Source organism: Camelus bactrianus, chromosome 35 (assembly GCF_048773025.1).
Source record: "Camelus bactrianus isolate YW-2024 breed Bactrian camel chromosome 35, ASM4877302v1, whole genome shotgun sequence".
Taxonomy (NCBI): Eukaryota; Metazoa; Chordata; class Mammalia; order Artiodactyla; family Camelidae; genus Camelus; species Camelus bactrianus.
The window spans coordinates 13,820,765-13,839,246 of NC_133573.1; the positions used below are offsets into that span (position 1 = coordinate 13,820,765).

Consider the following 18,482-nt stretch of genomic DNA (forward strand, 5'->3'; position numbering starts at 1 on the left):
CAGCTGGGCGACCTCTGACAGGTGATTCGTCTTCCTGCCCCTCAATTGCCTTTTCTTTGAAATGAAGATGGTAATAATCTTCGAGCCCTGCTGGCGAGATTGGAAATAACGTGAGAACCTGGGACAGATGAGCTGTTCCAACAAATGGGATTAGTCGTACTGTGAGATTTGCAGATTTACGTGATCTTTGCATTATTACTTGTTGGAAGTAACCGTCAGGTGGTAAATGGCGCTTTCACTGAGGTGCACGTTTTAAACTGGAGGGTGATGGGGGGGGGCCTCTGACCACAGATCTATGTGCTTTGAGCCTCAAAACATACCTCAGAAGCAAGGGCTGTAATTTGACTGCAGGACGCAGGACTTGAGGCATAAAGACTCGGGTAATGCAGACATGGTCCCTCCAGCAGTAAGGACAGCTGGGGTTGCCTGCTGAGTTTCAAATTCCAGGCTTGGAGAATGATCCTGCTTGACTCCCAGACTCGCCCTTCTCAGAGTACAAGTTAATAGTGCTATCTGTGTAATTATTCAGTGCCAGGTAGCAGGCGCACTCACATTTTCCAGTGTGAGGCTGGTTTTCTGCTCTATTTTACAGGTGGGAGACTGAAGCAGAGAGAAGTTATGAATGTGTCCAGGACCATCAGCTAGAAATGGTGGCCTCGGGATTTGAACCCAGGCAGCAAGACTCCAGAGTCCAGGCTCTGAGCAACCAGCTCTGCATCATGCTCTCAGTGGGCATCCAATTTGGGGCACAAATTGTCATCATCAAACTAGTACTGATGACTCCGTGTGACTGACATGGTGGGAAACAGGTGAGTTGTGATTTCTGCCCGTAAACCCAGTGACATCTTGCTGACACGCACTGTGTGTCAGGCTCTGTGCCGGGCTCTTTCCTTGTGCACAGCAGTCCAATGGAGGTGGACTTATCCCCATTGTTCATGTGAGTGACTGAAACTCAGAGAGGTTAAGTCACTTGCCCATGGTCGCCCAGCTAGTTAATGACTAATTTGGTTGTAAACGCAGCTGTTACCAACTCCCCATGGCAGTTTTTTTCCCACGACAGTGCGCTGCCAATTTACAGGAGAGAATAAAGATGGACAAGCCTAGACTTTGGTGGGAAGTTTCTCCTTCAGCCTTGAAGGACTGTCCGAATACCGGCTGAATTCTCTCTAAAAGGTCATCTGAAGTTCATAGCACAGCTGTCTTGAATATGAAGACAGCATTCTTCACTTCCAGACACCCGGTACTGGGGAGGTCTGTCTGCATTTTCAAGACTGTTTGGGAAGAGTTTCCAGAATAAACTGGTTTGAAACATTTCTCAGCCTATTTATTAATGTACTTAGAATAATAATAATAAAACAATTACAAAGTTGGTGTATTTTTATGAGAATAACTATTTTCTGAAAAACAAAAAAATTTCTGCAAGAAGTGGCATTATCTTATGATTTTTGAAAATCGCTTTAAAGTCTGGCTTCAGAGAAGACATCTGGAGTCTTGTATCCGCTTCTTCATGTGGTGTCACAAGTCTTCTGTGGTGTTGTAAGTCGTGTACCCTCTGGAAACAAAATCACTGAGAGATAAGAATGAGAGGATATGGAGGAAAAAGGCAAACCATGTACTCATATTTGTATGAAAATAGCTTTGACTTGAGGACTCTCTAAGAGGATCTCGAGGACACCCAATGGTCACAAGGCCATACTTTGAGAATGACTGACGTAGAGACAGTGCAGTGACAACATAAAACAAGTCTGGCAACATTGACATATGAACGACTGGTTTAGGAAAATGTGCTGTGCTGATTTTATGGTATGAATAACCCACGTTTAATTTCTGGGGTTCCTAGTAGAAGTTTCAGAAAGAGCTTCCTGATTCTATTTCCTTTCATTAATTATGAAACCAATAGGTTTTCAGCAGAGAGGCCCACTGCCATGCTTGGGGAATCATTAGATTTTATGCTTGGGAGAATTTTATGTATGGCCCTAGGAATGCAGACTTTTGATAAGATTTTTAAAAAAATATCCTTCCTTTCTTAAGTGCTTGGAGATTAAAGCCTCATTTAGCACTATGGAGAGCACACCATGTTTGAATGCAGGCACATCACAGTTGGACAAGTTTAGGCACGTGTTTTAGCCTCTCTGACCCTCCGTTTCTTCCTCTATAACATGCAATCATCGCGAAACCCGGGCTGTGAGGATTCCATTTATATACTCCACAGCCTTGGTGTGATGCCTGACGTCCAGGAAGGCACAGGCCGAATCCCAGTTCTGGCTCCAGCTGGGATTGAATGGGGCCTTTGCAATCGTCACGAGCTTCTGCTAAAACACCCCTCCCCACTGCCAACAAAAATGCTTTATTCTCCAGGCAGCCCCTCCCATTTCTGAGAGTTCTAAAAATTGTTAGAAAATTTAGGAAGCTACAACCTCCCGTCATCATTTCACATTGATCCCTGATCTTCAAACGTTAACTTAAGTCTTCTGTCCCGCCTAAGCCTTCTCTTCTCCAGACAGGACATCGACACAGCTTTCAGCAGTCGCTGGCATGATGTTCCAAGCCCTGCTCATTTCCCTTTGGATGCAAAGAGGATCTGGTTCTGAACATCACAGGACTAGTTTGGACCCAAACCACAAACCGGACGTACTTTTCCTTTCCATTCCCACCTTTTCGTGTGTTTGTGGGATGAGTTCACCCTACACGTCAGCCTTGCGTTGCACCACATCCATTTAGGTGTTCTTGTTTGCTTGTTACTTAACCAGCCATGAAAGCCATCCTTGAAGGCACCTGTTGCCAGCTGAGCAAATAGCCTGGGACAGAAAGTGATGCTCCGACAACTCTCCATTGCTCTGTGTTTCTCCATCTTCAGTATCACATTGGACACCATGATATTGACTTCCAGGCTTAGCCTGATGAGTAAGACAGAACTGTGTTGGTTTTAGAAGGGCCTGTGCTCATCAGAGGTGCTGGTGAGTCACCACCTGCTCTCTGGGAAGCTGACATCAATGTTCACTCAGCGTGGCCATGGCCTTTGCCCCACATTGTGGTCAAAATGCTGACTCTTTCCCCAGTGCTGCCTTTTCACAATCCTCAGACTCTTTAGTGTCCCAGAGGTCAGAACTTTGAGAGTTATTACTCATTCCCAGTGCAGTCCCATTTCTGACCCAAAGAGCTACAGGAACTTCCCGTTTTAAGTTCTGAGCATTTTGCAATAGCCAGCTAACGAGAACACATGGACAGTTTCAGGTGCAACGTGTTCCCCAAGATCAGAAAATCCCAGGAGTTTCACCAGTGATGTGGCTGCCTTTTCTCTCCTCCAGCTGGAACTCAGAATGAAACTCTTCGCTGCCCCTGCTGGGCATTGCATCTTCTGTCTACTTTGGGTTTCTCTCATGGACTCTTTGGGAAAAATACATCCTTAAGCCCTGGTTTGGGGGGTTTTACAAAGCTTCGTGAGCGTGTGCTCTTTTCTGAGTTTGTTGTCAGCTCTGCTTGGGCAGGAAGCGGGATGTCCCAGCTCCTAGATTGAAGCATTCAATTTACCAGAATTTAATGACTTTGGCTGGAGCAAGCCTGCTTTTGCCAGCATGGATGTTTGGAAAACTCACCCATCTCCTCTCTAGTTCTTCTAATGAAAGGAATCCTTACTGCCTCTTCCTGCCATGGAAGTGAGGCCACCCACCTGGAATGGTCTTCTTCCAGCCAGACCTGTGGCGGCGGAGCAGTAAGGCTCAGTGTGGTCAGATTTCAGAGCCAGGCAGATGCACCTGATCCTCTGAAAGGGACCAGGAACCTGCTTGAAGGGTCCACAGGCGTTTAATGGTTGGAGCTTGGGAGGGACCACGGGTCTGAGACCTTGGCTCATTTTGCTTTCTTTTGTCCACCTCCAGTAGATTGAACCAACTTTTGGAAGTGCAAGGTATAAATTCTACTGGCATCTTGAGCACCTGCAGAACCCTCGGAAATAAACTAGAGGGTGTTTGAGATGGGTTGTTTAACAATCACAAATTCCTCCTCCTCCTCCATGTATACTCTGTGCCATGTGGCTCTTCTGCTCCTTCCTTTGAGAAATGGAGTATGTTTGCTGCCCCCATGAAACAGAGGCACGGCTATATGACTTGCTTTGGCTCATGGGACATTAGCACACATGAGACATGTTGGCTCAAAAAGCATGTGTGCATTGGAGTTTGGTCTCTCTTGCCTCCTGAGACCTCCATGTAAAGAAGGCTGAGCTGATCTCCTTAAGAAGGAAAGAACATATGGAGAAGGGCAGTCAGCACCAACTTCAGGACATATGAAGCCATCTTGGATCAATCATCCCAAGTAATCCATCAGGTGATCAGGGACCTTGTGTGACCCCAGGTGAGACCAGCAGAAGACCTGCCTGGCTGAGCCCAGCCCTGGTTGCCAACCAGAGAATCATGAACAGTAACCCACTAAGTTCTGGGGCATTTTGTTACACGGCCATAGATAACTGATACAACTAATGAGGTATCCCACTGTTGAGAAGATCATAGTTGATGCCAGTATAGAAGAAATCAGCAGTAAAATGAGAACAACCCCCCTCTCCATTTACTCAAAGACTTAACAGAGAAGCTACTAATATTCTCTTTGAACATATGGATTCTTTTTTCTATAAAATTGAATGAAAGTAATTTCCTTTAGTCACTTTGGTTTGGTTTCTGATACTTCTTATCCTTCTATTTTGTCCCTTCTCTTCTTTTTTAGTTTCTCTATAAGAAACATCTGCTTTTTAGATACTTTAACTCTGCAGAAATTCCTCTCTCTACTTGGGGTAATACCATAATGTTGAAATTTCCTTTGCTTTGTGGACATTCTTTGGTTCCTCCACATGTAGCTTTGTGACTTCCTTTTTTCAATTTCTTGAAGATAGCCCTTAATTAGGAAAGAAGAACCTTTTTTACATTTCTTAATGTTTTCCTTGATTTTTCTCCCAAGAATTAAATACATAATCTTTATATTATAACTGTTTGAAATGATCAATATTCTTTATATAAATCTCTATACAGAACCCTGTCTTCTGTACAACAGGAACTGGCCCTTCACACACACAAAACGATCAGAATCACATGATAGGGAAAGTTGTGAGCTATGAGACACTTGTTTATCCATTACTCTTAAATCTCATCATTAGAATGCATCCCTCATAAAGATTCTTCCTTTCTCTCTGAAAAGTCGTATCTTTCAGCCAAAACTTTAACATCATTGTAGCTCTTCTTTGACGTTCATGCATTTAGTCAACTAAACCTTCATTAAATGCTTTCTGTATACTTGGCTCAGCCATGGAGACATAAAGATGAATACAAAACTCTGCCTTCAAGAGAGGAAACATGATGATGGAAAAACAATATTACTTTAATATGCTAAAAATGTAATAATAGACCTGCAGAAGGCATTACAGGAATTCAGAGGTCCCTGGGTGCATGTCTGGGGCGGGCTGTGAATCAGGAAAGACCTGACGAAGGAGATCCTGGATTAGGCTGTACATTACAAGTAGGAGTCAGTCACGAGATGCGTGCGGGCTGTGAGCCGGGTGTTGAAGTCAGGGCACATGAGCTGAGACACACAGTCACCAGACACAGGTGTGGGGGCGCCTGGCCAAAGCAGGCTTCTCTCCTGCCTCTCACTGTGGTCACTGACATGGTGCATTACGTGATTCGCTTAATGATTTCGTTTCACAGGTTGCTGCATTTTTTAAGCAGGCAGTTCTTCATGTAAATGCTCGTCAGGAAAGAGCCCTCCCCACAAGAGAAGCTGTTTTAATTGAACAAAGGTCAAGAAGTTCCTTCCTGAATGATCAAAACCTTCCTGATTATACTAGCGACCTGCTGATCACAGACCGCTCCTTGGCCATTTCTACTGCATTTACAAGAATCCTCTTTAAATAACATTTTCCCAAAAATGATGTGAGAAAAGTCAAACAAAGGAGCCTACAAGTGGTTAACAGATAGGGAAAAACAAAATAAATAGAGAAGCTTTTAGGCTTCTTTGCTTTGAGACAAAGGAAAAATAGTGTACCCCTTTCTCTTTAAAATATAATTTTTACGTTAAAAAGTTGGCTTTCTTGACATTATTACATATATTAATTTTGCATACTTAATGCAATCTTTTAAAAGAGGTAAAATGTTTTCAACAGATGTTCCTTTCATATTATAGAACGTTTAAACGATACAGACAAGTAAAAGAAGGCAATGCAAATCTCTCACAATTTCTCCAGTCTGAGATAAGCCGGGTTAACAGTCACTTTTTGGTTTTCTTTCCTCACCTCCAGGGTGAAGGGAGCAGCACTGGCAGGTTTGTTGTGGGAAGACCATGGTCTGTGCCTGTAAGGCATATACTGATGTTTCCATAGGTGGAGGCGGTAAGCGATAAACTCAAATAAAAAAATCCCATCAGCTGGATGCCTGTAAAAGGCAAGTGCTGCGGGAGCTGTGGGGCCATTTTGTGTTGCGGGTTGTAATGAATGGGGTCTGCAGTTTGAGGACCAGAGTAGGGGTCAAGCTGAATCTTTCTGTGTAAGAGAGGGGGGAGGATTTTGAGGTCCATTTTGGGGAGGGGCAAGATGCCAGACTAGGGGGAGGAAAACAGGATCAAGAGAGTGGACATGGTAGCAGGAATGGGGAAATAAGAAAAACCCTTGAAGCTGAAGGATCTGGGAAGGAATTTTGTTTTAACGTGAGCTGATCGAGGCATCGGCATCTTCTGGGATTCTACCGAAAATGCCAGGCAAGTCTTCATCACTTGCTAATGCTTTTGAGCAAGTAGATTCTTTTTCTTTTGACATGGGGTCCTTGCTACCCGGCTGTTTATTATCTGCTCGCACGACTGCGACCTCTTAGCATGGACACCTGCTCACCCTAATAGGTCTTTGGGAAAAAACTCAAAACTAAATAATTCCTTTCATTTCCCCTCCATGTTCCTCTTCCTGTGGCGCTGGGAATCCTTCTGAAGATGAGTGGAAAGAAAGCTTGGAAGGTTCTGGATTTATTCTCCTGGTGGTCTCATGGAAGCTTCTGGGTGGACCGGGGAACTCTCTCTAGTTTCTGAAACTCTAGTGAATTTCAGCATACCCCTATCCTCCTAGGGGGCTGTAAACACCATCTCTGCCTGGAAGGGGAGTCTTATCTGGGCTAGAGGGGGCACAGAAGCCAGAGGCAAGAATCTAGAAGGTAGGACTATCCAGAGCATTAACAAAACAAAGGGTCCATGAGCAGTTACACAGGTGGGGTTGGAGCCGGAAGATGTACAGGGAGGTCAGAGATGCTTGCTTCCAGCGGCATCTGTGGCTCACACTTGCTTTTATGACCCCGTAGTGTGAGAGGATGGGTTTGCCAAATGGGAAAAAATTTAAATCTTACAGACAAAGCTTAAGGACCCCTTGACTTTCATCCCCATGTCCCATAGTTAAAAAAAAAAATTTTTTTGAAGTAAAGTCTTTTGTTTAAATGAGATTTTTATGTAAAAGTTTACTGTTCATCCAGTAAATACATGAGTATCCCCTGTACACGTGTCCCATGTACTATCATTTGCTAGGGACGCAGCAATGAACAAGGTGCCTGCCCTGTGAAATACTCACATACGATGATTTGAAATTGTGGTGCCTGCCGTGAAGAACTGCACCGGGGGTAAAGGGACAGAGAGTGACCGAGGCACTGGAAAGAGGACTAGGCAGATACAGTGGTTGGGGATGGCTTCTCCAAGAAAGCGAAACATGCCTGTCAAGGACAGAACTGATGCAAAGGCCCTGAGGCAGGAGACAACATGGCCAAGGTAGCTGAAGCGCAGTAACTCACACGAAGAGTTCCTTGTAGCTTATTTTATACCTAATAGTTTGTACCTTTTAATCCCCTTCCCCTACCTCGCCCCTCCCCGCTTCCCTCTCACCACCGGAAACCACTAGTTTGTTTGCTGCATCTGTGAGTCTGTTTCTTTTTTTGGTTATATTCACTAGTTTTCTTAATTCAAGCCTCAGAACACCTCTAATCGGGGCATATTCTAATGGTCATTTTACAGATGGAGAAAGTGAGGTTCTGAGAGGGTAGGCAGTTTGCTCAAAATCACACAGCCAGCAAGCAGAGGGTCCTCAGTGCGGCTGTCTCAATCCACAACCAGACGTGAACTGCAACACGCTGCTGGTGCAGAGGAAGAGGTAGAGGACCCGGTCAGACCTCTGGAAGCTCGATGAGAAGGAAGGAGTCTTCTTGCTTGTTTTTTGCTCTTGATGTGGCTTAAAAGCTGCTCTGCCTGGAGGGATGGAATTGACCAAGTGACTTCTTGGGGTCCACCCCAACTCTATGAATTTCCCTTTTTGTGAAATCCTGAGTTTTTTTAAAAAAGAGTTTTCCATAGTAAATACTTTGGATGGTCGAGTACAATTTTTTTTCTCTGAACTGCATCTTAATAAGGATTTAAGTGGTCAAACCACCAGGAGAACATTCATCCATGAAATCGGAAGTTTGTCATTTGGATACTTGGCCCCGGTTTGACCAGATTCCTTCACTGAGGTTGGGGAGCTGGCTGGCCTCAATTTTGGCCAACCTTGGATGTGAGGTCTGCTTCTTCTTTTGGGAAATCGGTTCCAAGAGACTTTGGGCCCCACTGCCTTGTCGTGAAGCTGTGCCCTCAGGTCTCTCTGGGGAAGTGGACACAGGGGGTCCAGCTCTCTGTTACCAGACTACAGGCCCGCACTGGGGGAGAAGCCCTCAGTGGGCCAGCATCCCCCGCCCATCCCACAAGATCTGCGGCCTCATTTAAGGATCCATGATGCACAGGTCACCTACCACCTGCTGAACACCTACTCTGTGTCAGGCCCCAGGCCCTTAAGGTGTCAACAGTGCTGGGAGGAGCTGTAGCCCAAGGGAGGGGACACCCACCCATGCAGGGGTCTCCCACTAATGGACAGCTCCAGGAAATATCCCCGACTGATTTCAGATATTAGTTCCAAAGGGTTAGGAACTGCTCGGCAGAGCAGAACCATCAAAATGAACACTAGGTCGAAATCCATCAGTAAATATGATTCAGGTTGCAAAAGCTGAATTTGCACCACTCTCCAGGAGTCGGGAGTTTTAGAATCTAGAGGGACTTAAGAAGTTCCCTAGGACAGGAGCACTTACTGCATAAAAATGGTGTTGTAGCCATTGTGTTCTACCAAAAACGTATCCTGAGCAAGCTATGAATTTGATATGGTTTCAGAATTTTAAGTAAAATTTGAAAGGGATTTCTCTTAAAGGATTGGTTATGTATTTATATGCAAGAATTCCCTATCTTCTTTTTTAATTCATATTTTGCTTATTTGCTCTTATGATGCCTTTTTTTTTTTTTTTTTTTTTTTTAATGATTTGTTCTTGTAGCTTGAATCTGGCACTTTTGTGTTTCTTCTGGGCTCCCTGTCAAAGGGGGGATTTTGTCTTTCCTTTCCTTGACTGCCATCTAGAGGCTAATTGGGGTAATGACATGCGGAGAGCTGGGAGAAGGAAGGGGTGGTGGGGTGAGCAGAAGGAATGGATTCTTCTTTCCTGCTTTACTTTCTGTGGAATGCTCATATGTGTCTGTGTCTTCACAAATATTTCAATTCTGAGGTTGAAAGTCTAAATGGTCTTTCTACGCTCTGCTCTGCCTTCTCTCACTTTGATAAAGCTGGCAGTTTCAGACAGTTCCTCAGCCTCAAGCCCAGAGCAGCAACAGGCGCCTCTACATTTGATGCAAAAGCCGATCTCCTTACCTTCTGGGCCTGGGGGTGTTAATCTGTGCCCTGAGATGCAGACACCAAGGTGGAATCAAATGAGGAAGGATTTTAGGTCCAGAGATGGTCATACTGAGTGAAGTGAGTCCGACAGAGAAAGACAAATACCATGTGAGAGCATTTATCTGTGGAATCCAAAAAAAGGACACAAATGAACTTATTTACAAAACAGAAGTAGTCTCACAGACCTAGAAAACAAACTTATGGTTACCAAAGGGGAAGGGAGAGCAGATACACACTACTATGTATAAAATAGATAAACAATAAGGTCCTACTGTAGAGCACAGGGAACTGTATCCAACATCCTGTAATAACCTATAAGGAAAAAAATCTGAAAAAAAAATTTATACCTGAATCACTATGCTGTACACCAGAGACTAACACAACATTATAAATCAACTCTACTTCAATTAAAACAGAAAAGAATCAAGGAAGGATTTCAGCAGAGGATCTGCCCATGAGAAAAAATCAGGAAGGCGTGCAGGAGGCTGGGAGAGCCACCAGGCTGCCCTGCGAGTCGGCCTCCTGGTGACAGATACGGAAGACAGGTTGGTGGGGAGGCTGGGTGTGGTCTCAGGAGGCTGGGCACGTCTCTGGAATCCCTGCAGGGGAGCCCGTGTCTCCCCGGTGAGCGTGTGCGTCAGAGCCCTTCTCTGCCCATCACTGGGTGGGTGGGCTGGGGAAGCCGGGGTGTCGTATCTCCGCAGCGGGACCTGGTCAGTTTCCCTCCCTGGAGCTTGTGATACTGCCACCAACCAAGGTCCCATGTGACCTTGTCCCCCCACCTGGGGTCTCTCTCTCTCTGACTTTCTCGCCCAAGTCATATCCAAGCCTCAGGGGCCTCCTAGTCCACCCACCCCAAGCCTCAGGGCTCCTTCCCACCTGGGCAGTGTGAGCTCGCCTTCGGGCCCACAGCCTGCCGCTTCCCGAGCCTGGGTTGCTTCCTCCAAGCATTCGCTCAGCTAGTGTCCACCACCCCCTCTTTCTCCATCTTCTCCCAAGGCTAGGCCTGACCCCGTATTTTATATTTCTATCTGCATCATCTACACCTGCATTCTTAATGCCACAATCTGTGCTTCCCTCCTTGTTTCTAAGAGGCTGTGTAATCTACTGACTTACTCAGTCTGTTTTAATGGTCTCCCTCCCAGGAGTGTCAGCTGGATGAGCAGCGACCTTGGTTCTATGTCCTAGTATAAACCAATAACTAGAGCAGTGTCTGACATGTGGGAGAAGCTATAAGTCTTTGTTGAATGCATGAGCGCTGCTTTTCTCTGACCCTTTTTGTATCTATATCTCCATCAGTTCTCTCTCACTTCTATTAGGAGCCTCTACCAGCTGCCATCCCTGCGCACAGGTGGTCACTCACCTCCCCGCATCCTTCAGCGGGTGTGTGAGCAGCCCCCATCATGGCCCCGGTGAGACAGCAGCAGCGATGCTAAGTCACCTCCAAGGCTACACCATAAAGACACGGTGGCATCTGCCTCGCTGTCCCCAGGATCACTGACTCTGGGGGAAGCGAGCTGCCACATCGGGAAGATGTCAAAGAGTCTGAGGAGGGGCCCACGGAGGGAGGAATGGAGGCCTTGGGCCCACAGCCTCGTGAGGGAGCCTCTCGGCCAGAGCGGATCCTTCAGCCCCGGTTGAGTCTTCAAAGGATGGCAGCTCCAGCTGACACCTGCCTCGTGGGTGGTGCTGAAACAGCCCAGCTGCTCTCGGATGCCCAGCCCTCAGAAAATGTGTGACACTGCACATGTCTGTGGTTTTAAATACCTACGTTTGGGGTAATTTGTTGGACAGCAGTAGACAACGAATAGTGTAGGTGTTGATTTTAGAGATCATGAACCTGAAACTCACAGACACTGACTTACCTAAGTTTGGGCACCTCGGGGGTGGCAGGCAGGGTTTCACTCTCCAGAGGGGCCAGAGTCCACTTGGCCCCACAAATCACTTCAAGTTCTGCACTTTCTGTACGTCCAGGGTGAAGGTCATGGTACGGGAGGAAGAGCGTTCACTTAATCTAATTGGGAAGATGCTGCTCCTCTGCACACACCAGAGGGTGGGTCGTCAGGCAACAGGCCCTCCAGAGCAGCTGAGAAGCAGAGCCACAGGTTTGGTTTGATCTGAATCTGTGTCCTGTGGCTCACAATGCCTGGCCACACGTCTCTTCAAAACGACATCAGGCCAAAGGAATTCATAAGCTGTCTGCCTCGCGAGCCCTCCCGCGACCTGTCTGTAATAAAACCAGTATCACCTTCATTTCAACTTGGACAAGCTTTCCGTCCAGGGTTGTGGCTGTGTTTGCTCGCAGTAACCAAGGATTTAAAATCTCAGTGATGCAATCTTCCCTGCCATGCCTCTCATTTTTAAAAAATGCGTGGCTATGGCAAAGCAATTAAGTCATTTATTCAGCTTCTGATTTCATTTCTCTGCCCCCAACCCTTTAGCAGCATTCATTCCATCGAGTTAAAAAGAAACCTCATCGGAATCGCCTTTTTAATAAAATCGTCATCAACTTCCCTTTTGTTGGGCTTTATCTGTACTGTGGGGACCAAGGTTAACGGTCAATCAGCCGGAGCCGGCAGGCAATTTCCCCCCTTCCTCCCTGGGAGCCTGGGCTCAGCTGGAGGCCACCGCACCATGGCAACTCCCCAATGACATTATTTCTAATAAATGACAGCCTGAGGGTTTATGGGGTGTTTCTGGCCCCAGCTCAGTGTAACCAGCAGGAGCTGGGGGCAGGGCCATTTCCTGTCTCCTCTACCCAGTGGTTCCTGCTTCATCATGAAAGATCACAAGAGTATTTGATGTTGGTTCCTGGAACAGCGATCGGTTAATTAAAATCGCTGAGCGTTTGAACACATCGGGGCATATCGCTGCCAGCATGCGGGTGTCAGACAGGCAGACAGCAGCCCTTGGGGGAGCAGAGATGCAGGAGGGGCGGGCAGTGGGGTGGAGGAGACAGACAGACGGCAGCAGCTCCTTCTGGCCCAGCGCCACAGGCTCTCCTACCAGCAAATCTCTCAACCTGCAGACTAGCCGTGGAAACCAAATGACCAATTTGATTTCAGCTCTTCCTCTGTCCTGTACGGGGAAGGGCACACAAAGGAAAGCAGAGGTTCTGAACAATCTCTGAACCAGGCAAGCGTCATGACTAATCAAGGAACTTCAATGTCATGCCCAGACGGATGCCTGGTCCTCTGTCACAGGCTGACCCCTGCGTGCTATCATGTCTGGAATGACCAGCAAGAATCTGTTCCCTGACTATTCATTAGATCAGGGAGGGTAGTGGACTTTGCTCTCTGCTTGTTTGTGTCACTCAATTCAAAGACATTTCTTAAGTGCCTGTGGGACTGACAATCAAAGAATCTAGATGCAGGGCACGGGGGCTATTGGAAACATGTATAAAGATATTCAAGATATATCTGCATCGAGGCAATCAAGTTACCACTTCCCTTCCATTGCTGGGGCGCAACCAAGCCTGTCATGGGCTTCATGGCCACCAGGTTTACGATATTCACAAATTAGAAAACTGTGGCTTTCTGTTGAGTGCTAAAATACCTAAAATAAACACGGCCTGGGCCTTAACGAAGTCACCTGAATACGTTTCCTGCAATTTGCGAGATGGAAACATAGAGGCTTTCATTTTCTCTATGCCTGAATGTCTTCACATGCAAACGAATTCTCTATTATAATTAGCCAGTCCAATTATAAATGATTTATTGTTCAAGCATTAACTTTATGTTTGGAAGAAGCCTGGACCAGAAGCACATGACCCAGTGTTCAAAAATGGAACTAGAAACAGCCTCCATCAGAAGACGGAGGAAGAAGGCACCGGCCATTTGCAAGTCAGCCGCACACTCCTGACCGACTGCTTTGAACGGGCTGATTTGCATTTTATCAGATGCATCTGTCTGGTGACGTAAGATTGTAAGGCTGGTTTTCCTTTCAAAGAAAGTTACTTAAAGGCACGTAGCCTGTACATGTCCTCCCTTTGTGGTTCCAATAGCTGAGAAGCTGAAATTGGGGAATGGAAGTTTTTGGCTGGCACTGGCAGGATCCTGACATACAGTGGCCCCTTTTACCCCATGCAGCTGCGTGGGCGACAGTTTTGAGGATAGGCAGGGCAGGGAGTCGTCTAGGGCTCATGCTTGTCTGAGACAAGGGAAGCGGGAAGCCAATCTCTCCCACGTGTGCTTAAAGTCAACCTGTCCCTCCCTGCTGGCTGCGTCCCCTCCACCTGGACGCACTGTCAGATCTCTTTCTCCCAAGGTTAAAAAAACTAACTATCAAAAGTAAAAGCCCAGAGCCCTCCTCCCCAGGCACCTGGAGCCCCTCTGGTTATCCCCTACCTGCCCCAACTCCTTGAGAAGATGCCTGTGTCTCGCCATCTCCCCTGGCACGTCTCCCCGTCTGTCTCCAGGCAACTGTCAAGGGGCGTCTTCCTGTTCCAAGTCTAGGGGCATTTTTGTGTCATCTTGGTGACTTTCTTGCTTTGTCTCTTCCTGCTTCTGGCTCTTTGGACACAACCCTATCCTGGTTTTGAGCATGGGTCCCTTGAACTTTCCTGGGGACCCTGAGGCCCTCTCTTCTTGCCGGGCATCCCCATCCCAGAGCTTCTGTTCGGCTCACAGCTCTTCTAACCCAGTCCTGAGCCGTGGGCTCCACGCTCGTGATCAACTACCGACAGGTGTGATGTCTCCCAGGCAGAATCTATGTTCCGGATCAACGTGCTGGAAGTGGAGTTCACGATCGGGCAGGGGCTGCAATCAGTGCATCTCTGTAGAGCCAGCCCCGTGCATACCAGAGGCACTCAATAATTGTTTGTTGGCTGATGAGGATCTTACTCTGAAGGCAGAGTAGGGCAGAAGTGTTTGAGAACTTCAAGAGCAGATGAAAGTTCCCAAGCGAGGCAAGGAGCGTGGCTTGGAGTGTTTATCAGAAGCCTTCCTTCCTGAAGCCCTGTGAGAGGCCAGGTCTCCAAGACGACCGCTTCCTCTCTGGGCGCTGTTTTTAGCACCACCTGGTGGACATCCCAGGTCATGCAGTGCGCCCTTGATTTAAAATGACAACACAGTTAGGTTTGAACTGTAATAGCACCGACCATACATTTGGCGTAAATGGCATTTAATCTCCACAGTGAGGTAGGTATTCTCTCCCTCATCTTACAGGTGAGCCAACTACATCGTAGGAAGTTTAAGGAACTTGCCTGAGTTCACACATCTAAGTCCCCAACACCAGCCCTCATCACTCAGCTGCAGACGTTGGTTATTTTTTTCTCTGTGTTATTTAGCTGTTATTATTTTAGCTCATCCGTGGAAGAGCATGAGCAGTCAATTGACTGGTCTCCTAGACTGTGCAAGAGACATTCTAGCAGTAAAATAGTTAAACCAATGGTACTAATCAGAGCAACAACAGGGCAGAATGCGACGTACGGCCACAGTTCTGGTATTTCCTGGATGTCATCTCACTGAATCCCTGCAGCTGCTCCAGAGTCAGGCTCTTCAACTCCAGCAGGACAAACAACACAGGGAAGATGCTCAAAGGGCCGCAGGTGTCTGGATACAGGTTCTCTTGTTTAGGAGGTTTTTATGTTATAGGTACCAAGCAGAGCGGTTTCAGACAGCATGTCTACTTTAAAAGACTCTAAGTGGAAGGAAAACCTTTAGAAAAAAGGTATTTTTAGTAGAAATTGTCCTTTGTAACAGGGCCATTTGTGAAGGTTCATAAATAAAGGGGACGTCCTGAGATACTCAGTCAACATGTGATGCAGCAAAACAAAACTTGGGCTGTAAATTTTAACTTTTTGAACTGAAACAGTTTAAAAAGCATGTGCTTCCAAAGATCAATGCTTCCATTCACATGTTGGCTGAGTATTAAGTCAAGATCGTTCCCCTCTGACCGCAACTCGTCAAGGTTTACACTATACATCTTTTGTATTTTCTCCTATTAGTCATCCTTGGCCCCTCACCCTGAGATGTAATTTCCATGGACCCAATATTTATACATAATTGAAATGTGTCTACTCTGATTCATTTACATTTTCTAAATGGAATCATTTTCGCTTCTTACATCCATCTCACTTTCTGACAGCGGCAGGATTCCACAAGCTTCCAAAAGGCAACAGACCTGAACCGATCGTGTACCTCTGGTTGCCTGAGGTACGTGTCTGGGACATGCATCTCTGCGTAGCTTTTAACTGGAAAGAGCACCTGAGAACACACACAAAAATGTTTTTAGATTTTACTTGCCTAACTATATGAAGATCTGCTTTTTTTTTTAAATAGTGAATAGTTTTATCGTAAGGATTAGATCAGAGAAGACTATTGTTAGGGCCCGACTCACTCTCCATTTCCCACTAAATTCTTATGTTGAAACCTTAACCCCCAATGCAACGGTATTTGGAGATGGGGATGCTGGGAGGTGATTAGAAGCTTTTAAGAAGAGGAAGAGGGTGAGACTGTGTGAGGACCCAGCCGGGAGGTGACCCTCTGAAAGCCAGCAAGAGGGTTCTCACCAAGAACCAAATCCTTGGACACTTTGACCTTGGACATCCAGCCTCCAGGCCTGTGAGAAACAAGTGCCTGCTGTTTATGCCTCCCTATCGGTGGAATTTTGTTACAGCAGCCCGAGCAGACTGATACAAATATGATGAAGAAGAGGGTTATTGGTTGCTTTTTTCCAGTGACTTTTAAACACATGAGGTAAACATGGCATTTTGGCTTTTTAAAAAAATAGTGCGTTTTTCCCCCTTCAGGGTCTCTCAGTAAGGCAAGATGTCTTGCATTTCCACTGAGTCTTGGTTTGGTTCAATAGAAAACCTTCATTATATCTGTGCCAGTGGCCAACTGCACTCTATCAACAGGGCTGGACACAGTACAAGGCGGGAAATAAGGAAGTAACACAAGGTCAGGAGAAGTGCTTTTGCCCACCCTCGAATCCTAGCACCCAGAATAATGCACAGAAACACAGTAGGTACTCGAAAACCATTCACTCAATGAGTGGGTGGAGTGGAAGAGTGAAAGCATGGCACTGGTGATGGGAAGGCCATGGGTCAGGATCTCGCTCTTCCATGAACTAAAGAGCTGCCTGACTGTGGGCGGGGTGATGAATTTCATTTAGCTTCAGTTTCCTCCTCAAAATGGGCCTCATAATGTCAATGCTGCAAGGCAGTTGTGAAGATTTAAGGCGACAAGTGCAAAGTGCTTTGCATGAGCCCAGATGCTCATGGGACCCTCGGTGCTAGTGCACCTCTTGTTTCACAAAAAGAAGGGCTGGAGTTGGCAGGGAAAAAAAGTGCATGGAAGAGCCAGGGCTAGATCCGGATGTTAAAGGAATAAAGATAAACAGATGGAAAGATGTCTCATATGCCACTAAGGGAAAGACAGAATCCGGATGCACAAGACAGTGCAGCGCCACCCCAAGCTTACACTATGATCCCAATAATGGTTTTTTAAAAAGCTCGCCCACTAGGGGCATGAACACAAAGACATTTCTGATGTCACTGACATGCCACTGCAGTAGTCTACCTTCGGCTAAAGGAGGGATAAGTTGGGAGGTGTGACCAGAGATCTTCAGTTCTATCCTTCACGTCACGTGGTTTATACCTCTAATAATCAGCACACCTTACTTCTGTAAAATAATGTAAAGAACAGCTTACAATAGGAGGAGGGGACATTCAACTAGATTGAAAGGGGACGGGATTCCAAGGCAGAGGCATAAACTAAAGGTCTGTCACATAGTTTGTTTTTGTTTTTGTTTTACATTAACAAGAGTGCTTTTGAACACATAAATCAGAAATGTTTCCCTGATTCCCCTCCCTCCACCTTTCCTCCCAGCATCAGTTAAAGGGCTTTGCCAGACCCCCTTTCCTGGACCCGTAGTTGAAGTAGGTAGACATCTTACATCCTGAGCTATCTGCCTGGATTTGGACTCTCACCTCAAATACTAGTGCAAAGTTTCTCAAAGATGTGATTCCCTGCCTGCCCTCTTCACCCCTTCTCGGCCATTTAATCACAGGGGCAGGAAGAAGAGAGCACGTGACCATGAGTGTCACAGGCAGGATGTGGGAAGCAGGGCAGCCTGCGTCCTGTCAGGAAACTGTACTTTTTCCACATGGGCAACTCTTCTTTGAGAAACCCAGAGATTGCCCTGTGTGACTCCATGACCTCTTATCTCCAAATATCAAACAGCTCTTCTACCCTTAACGCCTGCAGGACACTTGGACAGAGCCACACAGCAATGAGCCCTGGACCACGGGATGAATCGGCGTTAAAAAGGGGTGGAATCCAGATCTCCTAACGGCAAGTGAAAACCTCCTCTGTCCCCATCCTTGCCGTCTGCTCCTGTGCTGAACAGGGTCAGTGTCACATCCTGCTGCCTGAGGCTCACGCTTTTTACATCATTTGATGAGTTTGTTTCCCTTTGTGTTTTCAAGGCTGTGCGTTCCGTGAAAACATTCCCCTGGTAATGATCTGTCACCATCGGTAATAATAACAAGCCACATCACGTGGCCGCCCTGGCAGCGGTCGGGGAGCAGAGCCCGGGTCTGGCAGGGCTGAACCAAGATGATGATGTGACTGCAATGCTATTTCTGGAATATATACCCCTCCAGGGGCCCGGGGGGAGTGCAGAGGGTAGAAGAGCTGATTTTTATTGGAATGTCAATCTGTTTCACTTTTGATCACACGTGGCATTTCTCTGAGCTAATTTCCTCCACCAAGTGCGGAACTGG

At 46.5% G+C, this 18,482-nt stretch overlaps 1 long non-coding RNA gene across 2 annotated transcripts; it reads right to left on the reverse strand.

Annotated features, from left to right (window-relative positions):
• Positions 1-807: 807 nt before the first annotated feature.
• LOC123617876 (uncharacterized) lies at positions 808-14,724 on the reverse strand. 2 transcript variants are annotated; one of them, XR_006726158.2, is made up of 4 exons: positions 14,101-14,724; positions 11,620-11,981; positions 9,731-9,876; positions 808-1,552 (listed from the first exon to the last, which is right to left on the reverse strand). It is a non-coding gene; the product is annotated as an uncharacterized LOC123617876 (long non-coding RNA). The 2 variants fall into 2 exon arrangements; XR_012504204.1 differs by having other exon boundaries at positions 1,309-1,552; positions 11,620-14,724.
• Between the last annotated feature and the right edge of the window lie 3,758 nt (positions 14,725-18,482).